The sequence below is a fragment of the Saccopteryx bilineata genome, chromosome 5, assembly GCF_036850765.1.
Source record: "Saccopteryx bilineata isolate mSacBil1 chromosome 5, mSacBil1_pri_phased_curated, whole genome shotgun sequence".
In the NCBI taxonomy this organism is placed as follows: domain Eukaryota; kingdom Metazoa; phylum Chordata; class Mammalia; order Chiroptera; family Emballonuridae; genus Saccopteryx; species Saccopteryx bilineata.
In genome coordinates, this window is record NC_089494.1 from 138556200 (window position 1) to 138575558 (window position 19359).

Sequence of the window (19359 nt, forward strand, 5' to 3'; positions counted from 1 at the left end):
CCAGTTATCTTTGAAAGCTAATACATCTCTCAATTTTCCCATTTTAAAACAATTATCTTTGATAATGTAATAAAAATCAATATGGCATGAATAACATGCACCCTCATTTATCTGTCAAAACTTGACACGTACGTCCTAGCAAAGCCAGAAAATTTGTCAATGTTATCACCCACCTTTAGCAAAGCTTGAAGAGTAATGCATGCATAACACTTGGATATCAAGTCAGGGTAAGTGTCCAGGTGGCAGCTGTGATCCTGGGCCTGTAACACACACACAAAAAGTCACGGTGTTACAAGGATAAGCATTCAGGATCCAGAGAAAGTAATTAGAAGTTGAACTTAGAAACATTTAGGCAGTATGGCAAGACTATAACTTATTCCTCAGTTTTAGCATTTTAGACAACACGGAACACAAAGCACCTTACTGTCTGTGCCTGCATAAAACAGCTCTGAAGTTCTTATAGTTAAACTGGATCAGTGTGAATAATAACGTTCAAGAGGCTTTGAGTGCACCCCTGCACTGACCAAGAAAACTGGAGACATTAAAACTCAGGAGCATTTGGGGGGTTTTGGAAAAATCTTAAAAAAAAAAAAAAAATAGTACCGTTACAAGGCTTACGTCCAATTACCACCCTAAGAATAATAAAATTAACTTTTTTTTTTTTTTTTTACACTTCTCCTAGGATGATATGTTAGCAGGTCAAATAGAAAGTACTGGGGAACAGAGCAAGGCTGTTGCTGAGCAAGTTGAAATGACGTCGTTACTGATAGGATTTTCCTATTTCTCAGTAACTATCACCATCACCTGGTCTGCTCTTTCTCCTTAAAAAGGAAACTTTTACAGACGCGTTTGGAGTCGCAGGGATGCCAGCTCCACCAACCTGCCCACAGAGCCAACTCTGGAGAGCTGTTCCCGCGGTGACACGGGCGGCACGGGCCACAGTTCTCGGCGACGCTGTGTCCCTCGCGCTGTCCCCGTAGCCTCTCCAGTCCCCTCGCGTTTTCCACGTTTCCCCTCGACGTCAACCTGCCCTTTGTTGTCCGGGCAGCCCGGGGGCCCCGCAGTCGCCCCCCACGCGCCTGAGCGCCTCGGAGGCCCGGCTACTCCCCAGCTGCCCCGGCCCGGCGGCCCGCCCCCTACCTGGGCCGGCAGCCGGAATCCTCTCGCCTCCCCTCCGGGACGCTGGCGCAACCACTCCGGGGGGAGGGGCCTCCAGCTAGGGGCGGGACCAAGCCCCCCCCCCCCCCCCCGCCCCCGGTCCCCGAGCAGGCACCCAGGCTGCGAAGGCGCCCCGGGGACTTACACCCGGCGGCCCTGACCAGGGTGCCGGGGAAAGGGGAGCGCCCCCGGATCCCCGGACCTTCTCAAATGGGCCTGGTTGTCCTAGAGCAAATTAACCTTTTTGTGCGCGGTGCCTTCCCTCCAAGAAGGTCTCAAACTCCACGAAGTCTGCCACGAGGGTACCATCTCGTGCCTGGCAGGCTCCAACGCTTGAAAGTAAGCATCGATTACTGATCATGAGATCAGCCCCATATACCAATTTGCTTATTGGTCTAAGGAAGCCAGGGCTCAGGCAGAGGCACGGCAGCAATTTCTGCCTTCAACAGGACACCTTTTAACTACCAACCTTCTAACTGGTCACTTGCCGTTAGTGCCAATCCTGCCCTCTCAAAAGGTGAGACCCACAATCAAAATGTCCTTTGATTCTGTTAATAATCTAAAAGAGTCTGTCATTCATGATGTTGTATAAAACAGAGGTCATCTATCCCTAATCAATGCATCTGCCTTAAGAAAAAACATGGTAATTTGCATAGATGCCAAAAAGACATTCAGCATATTGAAGATCCTCATAAAATATCTCCAAAATGTAGAAATTAGTGGATTTTTCTCAGAATATTGTATATCTCATCTGATATATGATGATGATATCTCAGAATGCTGAGAATAGTGTATCAATACTAGCATTATATAAACAGACTCCGATTTCAAGGTATTTCTTTTAAAAACATCATATCAAATACATTATTTAACAGAATTCATAAAGATAACAACTGGCCACATACAAAATAAAATATGTCAACAATAACCAATTAAAATACAATGGAAGAATGAAGTCCATTTACAATAGCAACAAAGAACAAAATAACTACGATTGATGAAAATAAGAAATGTAAAGAGTTTTTGAAAACAAGAATGTAGAACTACTGGAAAATTATTGATAAAATATTTCATTAATTGGAAAAATATAGGATATTCTTAAGTGAGAAGACAACATTTTAAATGCATAATTATTACCTTTCAAATTAAGAGACAAAATATCCTAGAACAGTAGTTTTCAACTGCTGGTAGGCCAGAAATTTCATGCTGTACCACCCTGATGTGGTCTGAAGATTATAGACCCAATGATTATAGACTATAATCTTCAGACAACATCTGGGTAGTTAACTCTTTTGTGGACCAGCACAAAATTTCTGTAGACTGGCAACTGAAAACCACTGTTCTAGAATTCATCTGAGAAACTACACAAGCTAGACTAGCTTAGATCAGTGGTTCTCGGACTATGTGTGGTCTGGGGATACTGGGGTTCCCAGAAACTCTTTCAAGGGGTTCACAGGATCAAAATTGCTTTCATAATAACATTGACTTTTTTTTAACTCCCTTTTTCACTCTCTCTTTTTTTTTTTAAGGTGAGAGGAGGGGAGATAATGAGGCAGACTCCGCGTGAATCCCAACCAGGATCCACCTGTCAACCCACATCTGAGGCCTATGCTCCAATCAGTCTGTTTTTAATGCCTGAAGCTGATGTGATCCAACAGAGCTATCCTCAGGGCCCAGGACCACACTCAAACCAATCAAGCTACTGGTTGCAGGAGGGGAAGAGGAAGAGAAGGGAGAGAGGGTTAGGAGAGAAGCAGATGGTCCCTACTCCTGTGTTCCCTGACCTGGGATCAAACCCAGCATGCCCATATGATGGGCTGACACTCTATCCACTGAACCACCGGCCAGGGCCTTCACTCTCATTTCTTCACAATTATACAGGGAAGTGTTCCAGTGGTTCCATAATATATTATATTACAACAGACAGAATGCAGAAGCAGCTAGGTCTTGTGTTACTCCAGACATTCAGGAAATTTGCAAGAATGTAAAACATGTCATTTTATACCACTGAATTTCTTTTGCTTGGAAAACTATAGTTATTTTTCATAAAAATGTTATTTATGTTGAAATATAATGAATCTACTAAGGTTTTAAAATTAATTTTAAAATGAATTATTTTTTATTTTTCAGTTTTAATTTCTGATATGGTAAATATTGACAGCTATAACACATTGTTAACAAAAGTTCTTTAGTGTCCTCAATTATTTTTTAAGAGTGTAAAAGAAGATGCAAAGACCAAAACATTTGAGAATCTTTTGATAATAATGAAAAAACCCAGATATTATTAAACTAATAATTAAGAGTATGGCACTAACACATGAATAGAACAGTGCGCCCAATCCAATCAGCCTAAGACTGTCAAAGACACAACATGTAGACCCACAGTCAGGTTTACTGACTCACTGCAACAGTGCACGCTGTCCACCGAGGAGCCATGAGGTTGAATTTTGATAGATTTAAAGCGCATCAGGGCTGGGACTAGAAGTGTCAACATGAGGCTTGGGCCATGAAATGAGCCTAGGGGTCCTGGTTCCTTGTATAAATATAGGATGTTGTATGCAGAAATGCCTTACCTAAAGCTCTACACCTGAGTGTAAATCAAGAGCACTTATTTCTATTAAAGTGAGTTAGAACCTCCATGCGAGAACAGGATGTTATGCCCTGGCTGGATGGCTCAGTTGGTTAGATCATCATCCCCATATGCCAAGGGTTTGTTCTCTGGTTGGGGCACAGACAGGAAAATTCATGCCTCTCTCCCTCCCTTTCTCTCTCTCAAATTAATAAGTGAATTTTTTAAAAAAGCAGGATGTTTCATTTTTACTGATATAATTTCAAAAATCAAATTTTCTGTTAGTCTATGATATTAGGGAAAAAGCTTTTCCATTAAGTAAGAAAACAGTAGTCACTCAAAGAAACGGCGGCTGCAATGGCTTTATAGCTGCAGAGTGCCCCGGAAGAAATATGGTTTCCTTCTGGCTCTACCAGCCGGGTAAGTAGCCAGGTGGATTTTACTTTCTCCATCTGAGCTAATTTTTTTTTTTTTTGCAAAATAAGCTAATTAAATAGCCCAAAAGCACTTGCTAAAAGATATAAGAACTTAACATATGATAGACAAAGCCATAAACAGCAATCTAGGAGGAATGATTGATTGTTCAGGAAATGACTTTAGGACTATTGGTTAGCTTTTAGGAAACACTGCATGTAATTAGATCCTGTGGCACATCATGCACAAAATAAATATCATAAGGATCAAAAAGTTAAAGCTAGAAAATTAAATCAAAAGTCTAGGTAAAATGGAACAGAATAGAAAGTCCAGAAATAAAACCACATATATATAGTCAAATAATTTTTGATAAAGGGGCCAACAACACACAATGGAGAAAAGAAAGCCTCTTCAATAAATGGTGCTGGGAAAACTGGAAAGCCACATGCAAAAGAATGAAACTGGACTACAGTCTCTCCCCCTGTACAAAAATTAACTCAAAATGGATCAAAGATCTAAACATAAGACCTGAAACAATTAAGTACATAGAAGAAGACATAGGTACTCAACTCAGGGACCTGGGTTTTAAAGAGCATTTTATGAATTTGACTCCAATGGCAAGAGAAGTGAAGGCAAAAATTAATGAATGGGACTACATCAGACTAAGAAGTTTTTGCTCAGCAAGAGAAACTGATAACAAAATAAACAGAAAGCCAACTAAATGGGAAATGATATTTTCAAACAACAGCTCAGATAAGGGCCTAATATCCAAAATATACAAAGAACTCATAAAACTCAACAACAAACAAACAAACAATCCAATAAAAAAATGGGAAGAGGATATGAATAGACACTTCTCCCAGGAAGAAATACAAATGGCCAACAGATATATGAAAAGATGCTCATCTTCTTTAGCTATTAGAGAAATGCAAATCAAAACGGCAATGAGATACCACCTCACACCTGTTCGATTAGCTGTTATTAGCAAGTCAGGTAATAGCAAATGTTGGAGAGGCTGTGGAGAAAAAGGAACCCTCATCCACTGTTGGTGGGAATGTAAAGTAGTACAACCATTATGGAAGAAAGTATGGTGGTTCCTCAAAAAACTGCAAATAGAACTACCTTATGACCCAGCAATCCCTCTACTGGGTATATATCCCCAAAACTCAGAAACATTGATACGTAAAGACACATGCAGCCCCATGTTTATTGCAGCATTGTTCACAGTGGCCAGGACATGGAAACAACCAAAAAGCCCATCAATAGATGACTGGATAAAGAAGATGTGGCACATATACACTATGGAATACTACTCAGCCATAAGAAATGATGACATCGGAACATTTACAGCAGAATGGTGGGATCTTGATAACATGATACGAAGCGAAATAAGTAAATCAGAAAAAAACAGGAACTGTATTATTCCATACGTAGGTGGGACATAATAGTGAAACTAAGAGACATTGATAAGAGTGTGGTGGTTACGGGGGGGGGGAGGGGGGAATGGGAGAGGGAAAGGGGGTGGGGAGGGGCACAAAGAAAACAAGATAGAAGGTCACAGAGGACAATCTGACTTTGGGTGGTGGGTATGCAACATAATTGAACGACAAGATAACCTGGACTTGTTATCTTTGAATATATGTATCCTGATTTATTGATGTCACACCATTAAAAAAATAAAATTATTAAAAAAAAAAAAGTCTAGGTAAAATTACTATCTATCAAATATCTGGATGCAAATATATTTTATATTGAAAAGCAATTATAAAGAAAATAATTGGTAAATTCCTTAAAAAAATTAGTGAGTCCTTAAAAAACATCAACCAAAACAAAAACCAACAATATGCAAAGTGAGAAAAACTCTGGAGGAAACAAGTGCAACTGATCAAATCAGTTTCATGTCTTCAACCCATTAAAAAAATGTGTATTGAAATGAGTAAGAAAAGCACTAGGATGCTAAAGAACCCTGTAGAGACATGGTAAGTGCTACAGGAGAGGGATGGGCAGTTGGCTGTGGGAGCAGCAGGAGAAAGGAGAGAATTCTATGTGTACCTGGGTTGAGGGGTTCAGTGCGGGCAAGAAGAGGGTGGTCGTCAGGGAAGGCTTCTCAAAAGAAACGTTGGTTTTGAGGAAGGAGGGGCAGCCCCCCTTCCTTGAGAAGGAAGAAAAGAGTGCAAGGGAAAGGAACCTGGAGGGGTAACTGAGTCAGCCAGTTATAGATGAACTACAGTTCTCTTAAAGGGTGCCTGGAGGTGGTTGTAAAACAAAGCAAGAAGAAAAGGATTTGTGCATAGTTGACACCAGTGGTCCGGAAACCCCTTCCCCCATTGAAACTCACCCTCCCCTCCTGAAGTCATAAGAGCAATGTATATCTCTAGACCAGCAGTTCTCAACCTGATACAATACATTTTTAAATAAAATATGTATTTCCGATGGCTTTAGGCGACCCCTGTGTTTTGGTCGTTCGACCCCTGCCGGAGTCACAACCCACAGGTTGAGAACTGTTGCTCTAGACAAAGAGATCACGAGCCACTTGCATGAACACATGTATTTTGTAAAAGGTATATAAGATGTAAGGAATCTAACTTCAGGGAGCTCATGGTTTATTGCCTCTTTTAGGGTCATGCTGCTCCTCTGGCTATTAAAATCCTACTTCCTTCATCAACTTGTCTGGGTGTCTCTGTCCCCCTTGATTCCTGCTACAGTTTGAGGTATAAGAATGCATTGGGGCTCACTAGGTAGTTGGGGAAGAAGGTCGTATCAGGCAGTGGTATGTGTGGAAATAAGAGACCTGAAAATGTGGCTGGAGAGGCCTGGGAAATAAAGCTGTAAAAGGGGTGAGCTTGACAAAAACCCCACGTGCCAGACCAAACAGTATAGAGCACGGGAAGTTATTAAACAATATGGTAATGAGTACCACAATCTGATGCTGGAAATGAAGAGGAAGAGGCGACTTTGAGAGCTGCTGAGGATTTTGATGGTTAGAATCGGTGACTGAATGTGCAAGAGAGAGAAAGTGGTTAAAAGTGACTGAGACTCTTGCCTCGGGTGCAAGGGTACAGAAAGCAACCTATTGTTAGCAGTGGACTCCCCCTTGCTCCTGCCTCCACAAGAAATTGATTTTCAATGGAGGAACACCTTGACACTTATATACACATATACTATCACCACCACCACCACAACAACCCCCCCAAGGAGAGTGATAAATAAATGGTTGCAGAATTGTTTTCTAGAGAAAAGTGGATTTGCCAAATGGGGGTTTTGTTTTGCTGAGTAGAATAAAGAAGACTGAGGAGAGACTCTGGGGGAGAACTGAGAGGCCCAGAAGTTCTGCTAGAAGGTGAGGATGGACCCATCTCCCCTCTCTCTCCATGCAGCTGTCAGTAAAATCGACAGGAGGGGTGGTGTGGGAAGAAGACTTGATGAAGTTCTAAGGCAGGCCTCAAGTGACTCAGAGATCCAACCCTTTTCTGGTTACATGAACTAGTTAGTGAATGGTGGTTCCAGAAACTGAACAGAAACATAGTAGGAGATGTGTATGGAAACAATGAATTTTAAGTTTCACATCTTGCAACTGAAGTGTAAATTATTAGATCTAAGATACAGCTTTTTTAGAATGTTCAGTCTTCAGAAAGGGCATCCTTTGCTTTTCACTTGTCCTCTTTATCCCTTTGTTCTGCTTATGAGCTCTTCCTATGGTTCAGTTCTCTGCCTTCTCACAGGATTTCCCCCATCCTTTCCCCTTTTATCAGAAGATGCTCATCATCTCTATCTGCAGTTTCAGGGAAGTTCATGACACATACACGTTTTCAATTCACTTCTAACAGACTGGAAATGAAACGCAGGAGCTGAGGCTCCACGTAGAATCTGATTTTCATTACTGTTAAAACAAAAATGGAAGGGTTTATTTAAGGCCTCTTAACCTCTCATTCTGGCTTAAACCACCCATCTAATGCTGGGCAGGAAAGCTCAAAGAAAGCAGAGAACTGAGTGGACCTGCCTTGTAAGCTAACAGCCCCTTGTAGGAGAGCCTGGCACAGCAGGTGCAGAGACTCAGGAATAGTGAGCAGGGTGCGCAGTAGCCTCAGTCCTGATTTCTGGGCCTCAGAAACCCCACCAGGCAATACTTGTATGTGAATTGCAGCCCCATTAAATCACTTTATTGTGCTGGTTTTGCCTTACTTTAGACTTTCACCATCCTAGAGTGTGTCAGCATTTTCCTGATGTCTCCTGCCACAGCCCTCTCAGCTTTATAATGAATTAAAACATGGGATGTGATACTCCAGATCTTTGTAGGAAATCTCTCCTTGCATTGTTAGTACACATGTGGTGACTCAGGCATGAAACCATAATAAATAGAAAACATAGTAAATAACCCACAATAACAAAATGCACTTCTTCAAATGCAATATTTCATTTTGGTCACACAACACACCTCTCCAGTGGAAATACCTATAAGGCCACTGCTTCTATTTACTAATAAGAAAACTGAAGTACAGACTCATTCATGACTTTTTGAAGGCCATAATCTTCTTAAAGTAATCACTTTTTTAAGATAATAAATTCCAAAAGCTACCACCCTTGTAAATGCCCAAGTTAGAGTTTGATCCTCATGGAGGTATCAAGGTTGAAATCATGCTGCTTTAGAAACCTAAACACCATTTTTTGGCTTCCTAGTGATGGGCCAGGGCTGGGCTTAGTTAGACCTCAGCATGGTGAGACTTTCTTGGGACAGTTCCCTTGCACCTCTGTCTAAACTGAATGCCCACTCTCCTCTATACCTACTGAACCATTAAAATCTAAGCCATGATTCTCTTGATTGTTCCTTTATCTATGGGAGAGCATTTACCCAGAATCAGTATGATGGGACACAGTAGGCACTTTATTCCTCTCTTTGCTCATCATTCAATAAATGTTTACTGAGTGCTTCCACATGCTAGAACTGTTCTAGGCATTGAAATTGAATTGAACTGTTCTAGGCATTACCACATATGTCTGCAAAGTGTTTTCAGAACTGCCTTTTATTTGAGCTGACACTGATAACTAAGTGGAAGATTACTAAGATAAATGATACTCAGTTGAGATGAACACAGTCTTTTACCACTAGCCTTGTTGAAATCATCTAACTTAGTGTTTAGATTCTTGATTTATTAGAAAAGATAGCCCAGGTGTTTCCTTGATCATTGTATTGGGCACTTTGGCTGGTTGCCCCCTACATTGTCTGTTTCCAGTGCTAAGGACCTATGAACATGTAATGGACATACTCTTAGCTCAAGTTCATTGGAGCTCTTGTTTCAATTACATCTATTCAGGCAAAGGGGTCCACTGTATATGACTTACATGGTGGTTAAAATATTCCACATTTTAAGATGTCACTGGTATCACCTACTTTATCTTTTTTCCATGTATTTTGAACTTTCTAGATTGCTTTGCATTATGGTGTGGGAGAGAGGAGATATATAATATCACTTTGTAAAAAAAAATAGATACAAATTGTCACAATCTTCACTGTTCAGCTTTTACTCATTGATCCCCAATTCAGTGACTACAGAAAATAGAATTAGATATCCTTATGCCAACAGTATGGAATCCTACATGTAAAGGACCCATACATAGGAAGAGAATGAAGAAAATAAGCTATTATTGTATTCATTCAGAAATATGGAGAAGAGTTTTCTGTATGGTAGGTGTGTTCTCAGTATGAAGAATACAACAATTTAAAAATGGTAAAAATTCACTGTCCTCATGAAGAGTGTGTTCTAGTTGTGGAGACGGAATAAACCATTAAGTAAAATATATTTCATTTCAAATGGTGATAAACATGAAAGAAAGAGCAGGAAAGGTGGGTAAAAATTGTGTTTGTGGGGGGGGGGCGGTAGAGGATGTAATTTTTAAGTAACATAAGGAGGGCAGAGCCACCTGGGAGGGTGGCACTTGGGTCCTGTGAATGAGACCGGGAAACTGAGGTGGCAGCTAGAGCACGTGGAGCACTGGGGGTCTTCTGACACCATAGAAGACGTGTCCTCCCACCCTTAGGAAGGGCTGTATCCTCTGAAGCCCCTTACTCTTGTCCATGTGTGCTTACCTTCTGTCCAAGACTGTCTTAAGCATCTAGTAATTTAAAGTGTTGTGAGTAGCTCTGGCCTAGTAGCTCAGTTGGTTAGAGCATGGTCCTGACATACAAGGTTGTGGGTCAGGGCACATACCTGACTCAACCAACGAATGTATAATAAGTAGAACAACAAATCAACGTTTCTCTCTCTCTGAAACTAAAAAAATTTATTAAGTGTTCTGAGTACTGAGAATTAAATGGAAAAGGCCCTGGAAGATAGAGCGAAGAGCTGACATCTCACCAACAGCAATACTGAGATTGCACAAAACAATTAACATCGGGATCCAACCTGCTCCCTTGGACAGCCCCTCCCACCACATCCCTCTGTCACTCTTTTTTTTTTTTTTTGTATTTTTCCGAAGCTGGAAACGGGGAGAGACAGTCAGACAGACTCCCGCATGCGCCCGACCAGGATCCACCCGGCATGTCCACCAGGGGGCGACGCTCTGCCCACCAGGGGGGTCGCTCTGTTGCGCGACCGAGGAGGCCGAGGAGCCATCCCCAGCGCCCGGGGCCATCTTTGCTCCAATGGAGCCTCGGCTGCGGGAGGGGAAGAGAGAGACAGAGAGGAAGGAGAGGGGGAGGGGTGGAGAAGCAGATGGGAGCTTTTCCTGTGTGCCCTGGCCGGAAATCGAACCCGGGACCCCTTGCATGCCAGGCCGATGCTCTACCACTGAGCCAACCGGCCAGGGCCCTTCTGTCACTCTTTCAGGCTGTTCAATGTTTGCTCTGACAACTACTTCTATCTGGAATCTGAGATTCATCGTGTTTGTGTTTCAAGCTCTACACATTCAAAGTTTCTCCTAATGTTCATTTTAACCAATTTTTATTCAAATGGACTCAGACACAAAGGTGGTTTAGGAGAGATACAAGACATAGTGTAGCTTCTTCTGGTGGTTGACTGGAATGACTCCCCCCTCAGCCAAAAAATTTAAGAAGTCATTTGGGAATTAGCGCTGTAGATGACATCCAGCTGGGAAGAGAGAGAGAACATTGACCAGCCACTGGACTCTGCTCTGATACAACAGTATACAGTATATAGAATATAATATAAAATATAATAGGGTACATATACTATATATAGTATTTCATAAATACTGCACTTTGGGGGATTTTTAATATTAGATTTGAAGGGGAAAGAAGGAGGGATAGAAAAATGAACAGAAAAACGTGTTTTTGCATATCCCACTCCAAACAAACCTTCTTCAACACAGTCGGGAGGAGTGGAGGGGCTGCATAAGCATCACTGAAAGACCAGAAAATGGAGTTTTTAGGGAAACATGGTTCAAGGTGAACTTCTGTTGATTAGTGATATAAATAGACTTTCTTATGATTACAATAGCTAGTTAATAGGCCAAGAATTCAGAACATGTATATCTGTGGAAGAATTTTGTTTTCTTTGATTTAAGAAACACCAATAAAAATTCTAGCGTGCATTCTTTTTCATGAAGCTGAATAAAGGCATGGCCTTATCTTCTGCCTTACAAACTAATTTCTGATTTCAAAATGGAGGAATTCCGTGTCATGTAATGAATTAAGGCTGAGAAGCATCAAATGATGGGGTGATACAGGTTGGGTTGTTGGTGCTAAATTATACATTTGCCTAAAGATGAGGTAAAGTAATCCCGCAGAGTTTGTTAAAATATTTACATTGCCAATTAGTGTAATGGGGACAGTAGATTCTGTATGAGATAGCTTTAAAAAGCAGGAAAACCAGCAAAGTAAATGTAAAACAAAGAACAAAATCCACCTTTGAAGGGAAGTTTTAAAATGTTTTTGTCCCCCCACCCCAAAGCCCATCAAGTATGTGGTTTTCCAACTTTGAGTGTTTGGTCTTTGAAGTTCACAAACACTTGCAAGGACATCTTCTGGCAGAACAAATTAGAAGAAATAATTTTAGCCCCTTGCTGGGGTTGGGGAGGCTGTCCCCAATGCAGACTGAATGGGTAGGTAGTCGGGAGGGGTGAGCATTGAGAACTATTGCTTCTTGTGGTGCCAAAAAGACATTGCCAGCGAAGTGCACACTGTATGCTGCAAAGCCACCAGTTCCCATGATATCCAGGAAAAGAGGCAGGCTTCCCCTACTGCCCTTCACGCATACCTGTTCTCATTTTTTTGTTGTTGTTGTTACAACCCTCATGGTACAATTATTTCTCATTTCAATCAGTTCTTCTATAAGAGGAAATAAACATTGACTACTGAATGGGCCATATGCCTTCCTAACACCTTTTAATTTAATTCTTACAAGACCCTAAATAGGAAGAACTCAGCCTTTCCACTTTACAGTTGAGTAAGCTAAGGCTAAGAGAGGTTAATAACTAGCCTAGGTAGCACTCTTTATATGTGCAGAAGGCAGGTGGAGAGAAGTAAGTTTATATATGCATTTGAGCTTCACAGAACATGGGATGTGGAACAGACTGGCCTTGTTTTAAAAGTTGCCTAAGATAACTGGCATTTCTTAGTATTTTATATGCTTTATTTATAGACATCTGTTCAGATAAGAAACAAAGGACTTTCATGTGCCAGACTGGTTGGTTGCTTATATAAGAAAATGTGGTAAAATACACATAACATAAAATTTACCATCTTAGTTATTTTTAAGGGTACAGTTCGTAGCATTAAGTCCATTCACATTATTGTGCTACTCTCACCAACACCCAGCCACAGACCTCCTTTCCTCTGGTAGGACTGAAACGCTGTCCCTGTGACAGCTCCGCCATCCCCGCTCCCCCGGCCCCTGGCACCCACCCTTCCGCTTCTGTCCTATGAACCGAACCGGCACTCTGTGCAACTAATGTAAGTGGTATCCTATGGTGTTTGCTCTTTTGCGACTGGCTTATTTTAATTAGCATAATGTCTTCCAGGTTCATCTGTGTCGTAGTATGTGTCAGAATTTTGTTTTCTTTTTAAATACTGAATTAACTTTATTGTGTATATACACATTTTGTTTTCCCATTCATCTGTCAATGGACACTTGGGCTACTTCCCCCCTTTGACTGTGTGGAAAATGGTGCCATGAATATGGGTGTTCAAACTCCCTTTAAGCCTCACCATTTATTTAAAAAATAAACCTTTAATAATATTTGACATTCTAGTAATGCAACTTAAAATGCTGATTCAAGACCTGTATTTTGAGATAAGCTAGACAGTAAGGAAAGATCAGACATTATGATCCCATTCACTTGTTCATTATCTAATTGATGGACACTAAGAATGTCCATCAATTATACCTTTGCCTTTATTCAGCTTCATGGACACTTTAAATATGGACAAATATTTACTAACTAAATAATTTGGAAGAATGGAACAATAATGTATTGAATTCAGAAATAAGACAAAATTAGAAACATTAATAAACAAATAGACTATATAAGAAAGGAGTGGAAATGAACTTCAGAGTGATCTGGGACAATTGAGTTTCCCTAATAAAAATGGTTCCCTAATGTACCTTTCCTATTTCAAAATATTTCTTAATTTATGTTGAAGTGTGCAAGTGGAGATTATAATTCACACATTCACTGTGACTACTAAGTATAAGCTTAAAACTAAACAAACTAGCAGAGTCATGCTCTACCATCGGAAAAAGCACACCACCAATGAGATTATATATGTTTGTTACAAAAAAGAGTGTGAATTAAGTAATGTAAAATATCAAGAATGTTTCCTAATTTAAAAAGTCTTTAAATAAAAGTGAGATAGTATATCTTTTGATGATTGTGATATGAAAGATTATTTCCATGACTCATTATACTTACCTGAACAGGTGCCTCAGCAAATGTTACTCGACTCTCTGGCTCATGGATGGTGATCCAATGCTAGACTAGTCCTGGAAATTTCATATTTGTCTTTAAAATGTTTTAGCATCTTATTAATATCATGATGGTTCTCAATGAGCAAGTAGTGAATCCCTGTTAATATTACTGATGTGTGTGTAGCACGGAGTTAGGTTCCCTCACGAACAGAGAAGAAGTTGATGACGTGGTTCCTGCCTTCATGTATTTATGTGTCACATTGAACAGCCCGAGAGAAAACTCAGTAGCTGCCATCTGTGGAGATTTACAGTTACACGTTCTCTCAGTCCCACTTCTTTCCTTCTAACAATTCTATGGGAATCTTTAATGGGACTAGGGGTCAAATGTAGTTATTTGGGTTCAAAATCATTTTAATCTCTTTAGTACACCATAAGTCTGCTGTCTATGTATGTATGGCTGCATGTAATATTTTAAAGTATTTATTTTATATCTATGAATATATAGGTGTGTATACATATATGCCTTCATGTTTATATATACATATACACACACACACACACAAAGACACATACACACAATTCAGTTGATGCAATTTCAAGACCCAGGTTCTATTCTTTTTTTTTTTTTTTTTTTTGACAGAGACAGAGACAGAGGGACAGATAGGAACAGACAGACCAGAAGAAAGAGAGATGAGAAGTATCAATTCTTTGTTGCAGCACCTTAGTTTCTCATTGATTGTTTTCTCATATGTGCCTTGACTGAGGGGCTATAGCAGACCAAGTGACCCCTTGCTGAAGCCAGCAACCTTGGGGTTTTGAACCTGGATCCTCCACATCCGAGTCTGATGCTCTATCCACTGTGCCACCACCTGGTCAGGCTCTACTCTTGATTTATTGCTTAATGGCTGCTGAATGTGAACACACAGATTCAGTTTCTTTATCTATAAAATGAGAAGGTAAGCCCAGCCATAACATTTTTTTTTGTAGGAAATTTGTGAAGATTTATTTATTTTACAACAAAATAGCATTTATGAAAACATTCTCCAAGTCACATTAAAAAACGTGAAGCATTATTACACACCATGGTTTTTCTGTTTTTTAAAGAGGGGATGGCCCTGGCCGGTTGGCTCAGCGGTAGAGCGTCGGCCTGGCGTGCAGGAGTCCTGGGTTCGATTCCCGGCCAGGGCACACAGGAGAAGCGCCCATCTGCTTCTCCACCCCTCCCCCTCTCCTTCCTCTCTGTCTCTCTCTTCCCCTCCCGCAGCCGAGGCTCCATTGGAGCAAAGATGGCCCGGGCGCTGGGGATGGCTCTGTGGCCTCTGCCTCAGGCGCTAGAATGGCTCTGGATGCAACAGAGCGACGCCCCAGAGGGGCAGAACATCGACCCCTAGTGGGCGTGCCGGGTGGATCCCAGTTGGGCACATGTGGGAGTCTGTCTGACTGCCTCCCCGTTTCCAGCTTCAGAAAAATGAAAAATGAAAAAAAAATAAATAAATAAAATAAAGAGGGGAAACTGAAAATTTCTTTAGAACCAAGAAATTAAATGGAAACTTGACAAATACTGTCACCAGGAGACTGCTGTACCATTTCCTCCATCTTGGATCCTGGAATAGGAGGGGACCAAATTTTGTTCTCTGAGACCATATACTTATTCCAGAAAGAGGAGGCTTGCTTGATGGCAAGAGGCTGCTTCTTGCTAAAATGCCACTGGCATGACACACATTCCATAATACATACATACATACACACTCCTGACATCCAGGGTAAAGGAATGTGCAGGAGGAAAGATATATTAAAGTGTTGTATTCTAATTATTGAATTAAGAATAGACTTTTAGCTCAATTCCAAATTTCTTGAGTGATTTGCAAGTCACAAGCTTACCAAATTGAAAACGAGAGAGAGAGATTTTAAAAGTATAGCCTTAGGATGTTCTGAAGTGACTAACGGGGTCTCTAATTCTTGCAAAATATTTTATTTTGAATTTTATTTCAATAGGCTGTATTTTCTATAAACATAATTACTCCTAAGTAGCTTATTTCTGTGAAGAGTATACTTTTTAGACAAATATTTGGTTGTATCTATAGTAAGGATAACTTGAATATTTCTAGCTGTGATTGTTATTTTATTTTATTTGGATTAACATATAATTGACTTTTCTCACTCAATTTTTCACAGTGAAGTAAAAGTTGTACTTTTAAAGGGATTGTCCTAAGCCTCAGAAGGATGGGTTCTGTCATTGGTGTGACCTTACGAATAAAGAGCAGATGGCTAAATAAAAGGCACCTTTTCAGAGTAATCATAAAACACAATAGAATATCAGTTAATATGAGAAAAAATGTCTGTTCTGAGACCCATATTTTTCTTAGAATATATACTATAAAGACAAACCACCTGAGATTAAGTCTGGTACACATAGTAAATACTCAGAAAATTATTTTTCTCCTATGTGAATGAATCCATGGCAGTAGGGAATTAAAAAAAAATTCAGATATTGAAATTTTTCTAATTCACATTTGAGCAATGCTATATCACTGTTGTAATTTTATGCTTTCCAGTACATTGGCTCCAAAGTCTATCTGGGTCATAGCTTTCAAGTCTATATTATTTCATATGTAATTTAGAAGTAAGAGAGTTGTTTCAATTGTAAGCAGGTATCTAACTTTTATGGTGAAACTGTTTAGAGTAAGAGCTGTTTAGTCAGAGTTTTATGTTTCCAAGAATTGTCTATTTATTCTTTATTTCCTTTTTTTCTTTGAATACAACATACATATATTTGTATATATATGTATACAATTATATTTCATCAGGCTAAAACCACATAAGAAATACCTTGAGACCCAAGGTATCCCAATTTCAGTCCCCTCTCCACTTCCCACTTCAAACCTGGATAACCACTACCTTGAATTTGGAATTTATCAAGGCTTTATTACTTTATTGGATTTATATGAAACCCAATTTTCCAAATTTTTAAAAACTGTTCTTTAAGTTGGTAAAGAATCATATAGAATTCATTTTGAGATTGTTTCACAGCATTATATTTATGAAATTGATTGGTGTTGATGTATGCAGCTGATGTTGTTTTCACTGCAGTGCAGTATTTTATTGATCATTATGCCAAATTGCAAATAATACTCGACAAACATTATTTTACACACTTCCTGGTGTGTCCAGGCCAGGAAAAATACTTCTGGGTCTTTAGTCTTAAGTTTCTTCATAAGAATATGCTAAATTGTTTTCCAAAATGGTTGTGCCGATGTACAATCTATCAGCTGGGTAGAAGTATGAAGAATTCTCTTGTGTTCTCTCTCTTCCTCTTTCTTTCTCTCCCTTCTCCTACCCCCATCCTCAATCATCACAAATACCTCATATCATCAGATTAAAATTTTTTTGGCCAAATTAATGATATAAAATATCTCATTGCAATCTTAACATGCACTGCTATTATTGCTAGTAAAGTTGAATGGATTTTTATAAATCATGATATAATTCTGTCAAATGTCTATTTGTTTCTTTTGTACATTTTCCCATAGGGTTGTTTGTTATTTTTCTTCTGAATTTTCAGCAAATTTTTATATGTTTTGGATAATACACATTGTGACACAATTCTGTCAAAAGTCTGTTTGTGTCCTTTCCCACTTTTCTGTGTTTCCTTGTTATCTGATTGCCTTATAACAATTCTTTGTTTTTAGATATAATTTTTATGTTACTTACATGTGTTGAAATATCTTCTTTCCCATTGTGTATTTTTCCTACTTCCCTTATAAAGCCATTATATAAATTGGAAATTAAAATTAAAATTTTGCCAATAATGGGTCACTATTTTTGAATCTTATTTAAGAAGTCCTTGCCCATATCATAGTCATAAAGATAATCTTTCACATGTTCTAAAAATTATATTAATTTTACAATTCACATTTAGAATTGATTATTATATGTGATTTGGAAAGAGTCCAATTTCATCTTTTTTTTATAGTGATGGAATATTTGCCCCAACCTTATATAATGGTCCATTCTTTTCCTATTAATTTAAAATGTCATAAATAACATTTTTATATATATGAATTGTGGTTAGTTATTATGTTCCATTGGTTTATTTTTTACTCATGTACCAATGACCTTATATAACTTTGAGGGAGCCAAATGAATATAAATCTTGGTTCCCCTATTTACTGTTTGTATAACCGTGGTTACTTAACCTCAGTTTATACTTTAGCTTGTTGATCTATAAAATTGTGATGATACTCCATTCACCTGAAAATCATTGCCTAGTTGTTCCTCATTTCTACCTTTAAGGTTTCAGGTCTTTCTTGTCTTTGACTAACTCCTGGGCCCCTCTTGGGTTCTGTTTTATTTTGCTGCCTCTCCAGACCCTGGGGCATAGGGAAATTCTGAGCAGCTGTCAAGTAGTCATTGCTACTCTGAGATCTCACTGCTTTATCTGTCCCTATCCAAAATAAGGCTATAAGCCTGCTTGACCAGTCAAGTCTACGTGGGATTCCTGTTACTCACCTTCGTCTGAACAGCCTCCTCATTTTTTCTTGGTTGTTAATGAGCATTAAACACCTATAATCAATGCCTTAGTTAGGTAAAAAAAAATTCTAGGAATAAGTATATTTTCAAATATATAATGCTGCTGAATAATTAATAACATATGTTCAGAAAGATCCTATTAAAATTCAAAGCTATTCTTCTACTATGTCAGTTAACATTTATATATAAACAGCCAAGATGACTGATTTTCCAAGTATTCTGAACAAACAGGAATCTGTACTTCTCAATTTGGCTATTAATAAAAACAGTTTCCAAATATCCTATAAAAGTTCTTTCCACATATAATCTTCCCAAATATTAACTTAAACCTTTAAATGAGGAGAGCACTGTTATTAGTCAAAAGTCTTCCATCTTATAAGTCCTGATTAATTATTCTGTCTAAATTATTTATTGTTATAGCTAGTGGTAGAGCACTTAGATCTTAGGTATAAATTGTAACTGAATTTGATATTCACTAATTCCTGAGGAGAGGTCCTTATTCATTAAGACTTATGGAATTATACGTAACAAAGACATACCCCGAGAAGAGATGAGTCTGTGTCTCTTGCATAACTATGAGAAAAAACTTTCCCCTGCTGGTTCCTTAGTGACCTTTTAGTTCTGAGGTATAATAGATACTTAGTTATACTGTCTACTGAGGATTTTTTAAAATTGTTGCTAGTTTCAAGTTGATTTTACATAGCAGACCCTTCTTTTACTAACTGTAAAGTAGTTGTACAATGCCTTTTAATGCTTAAAAACTTGACAAATTATTTCTTTCCAAGACTCTCAGCTGTTTGGGTAGGACCCATTTAGCTATTGGCC

The 19359-nt window shown here is 39.1% G+C and overlaps 1 protein-coding gene across 1 annotated transcript in view; it reads right to left on the minus strand.

The window, feature by feature from the left end:
- MYO3A (myosin IIIA) overlaps positions 1 to 996 on the minus strand; it is a 240824-nt gene extending 239828 nt beyond the window's left edge. The window contains exons 1-2 of the mRNA XM_066279445.1: positions 881 to 996; positions 174 to 260 (exon numbers count right to left, since the gene is read on the minus strand). The gene's annotated coding sequence lies outside the window, so the exon portion shown is untranslated. The remainder of the gene's footprint in view (positions 1 to 173; positions 261 to 880) is intronic.
- Positions 997 to 19359: the final 18363 nt, after the last annotated feature.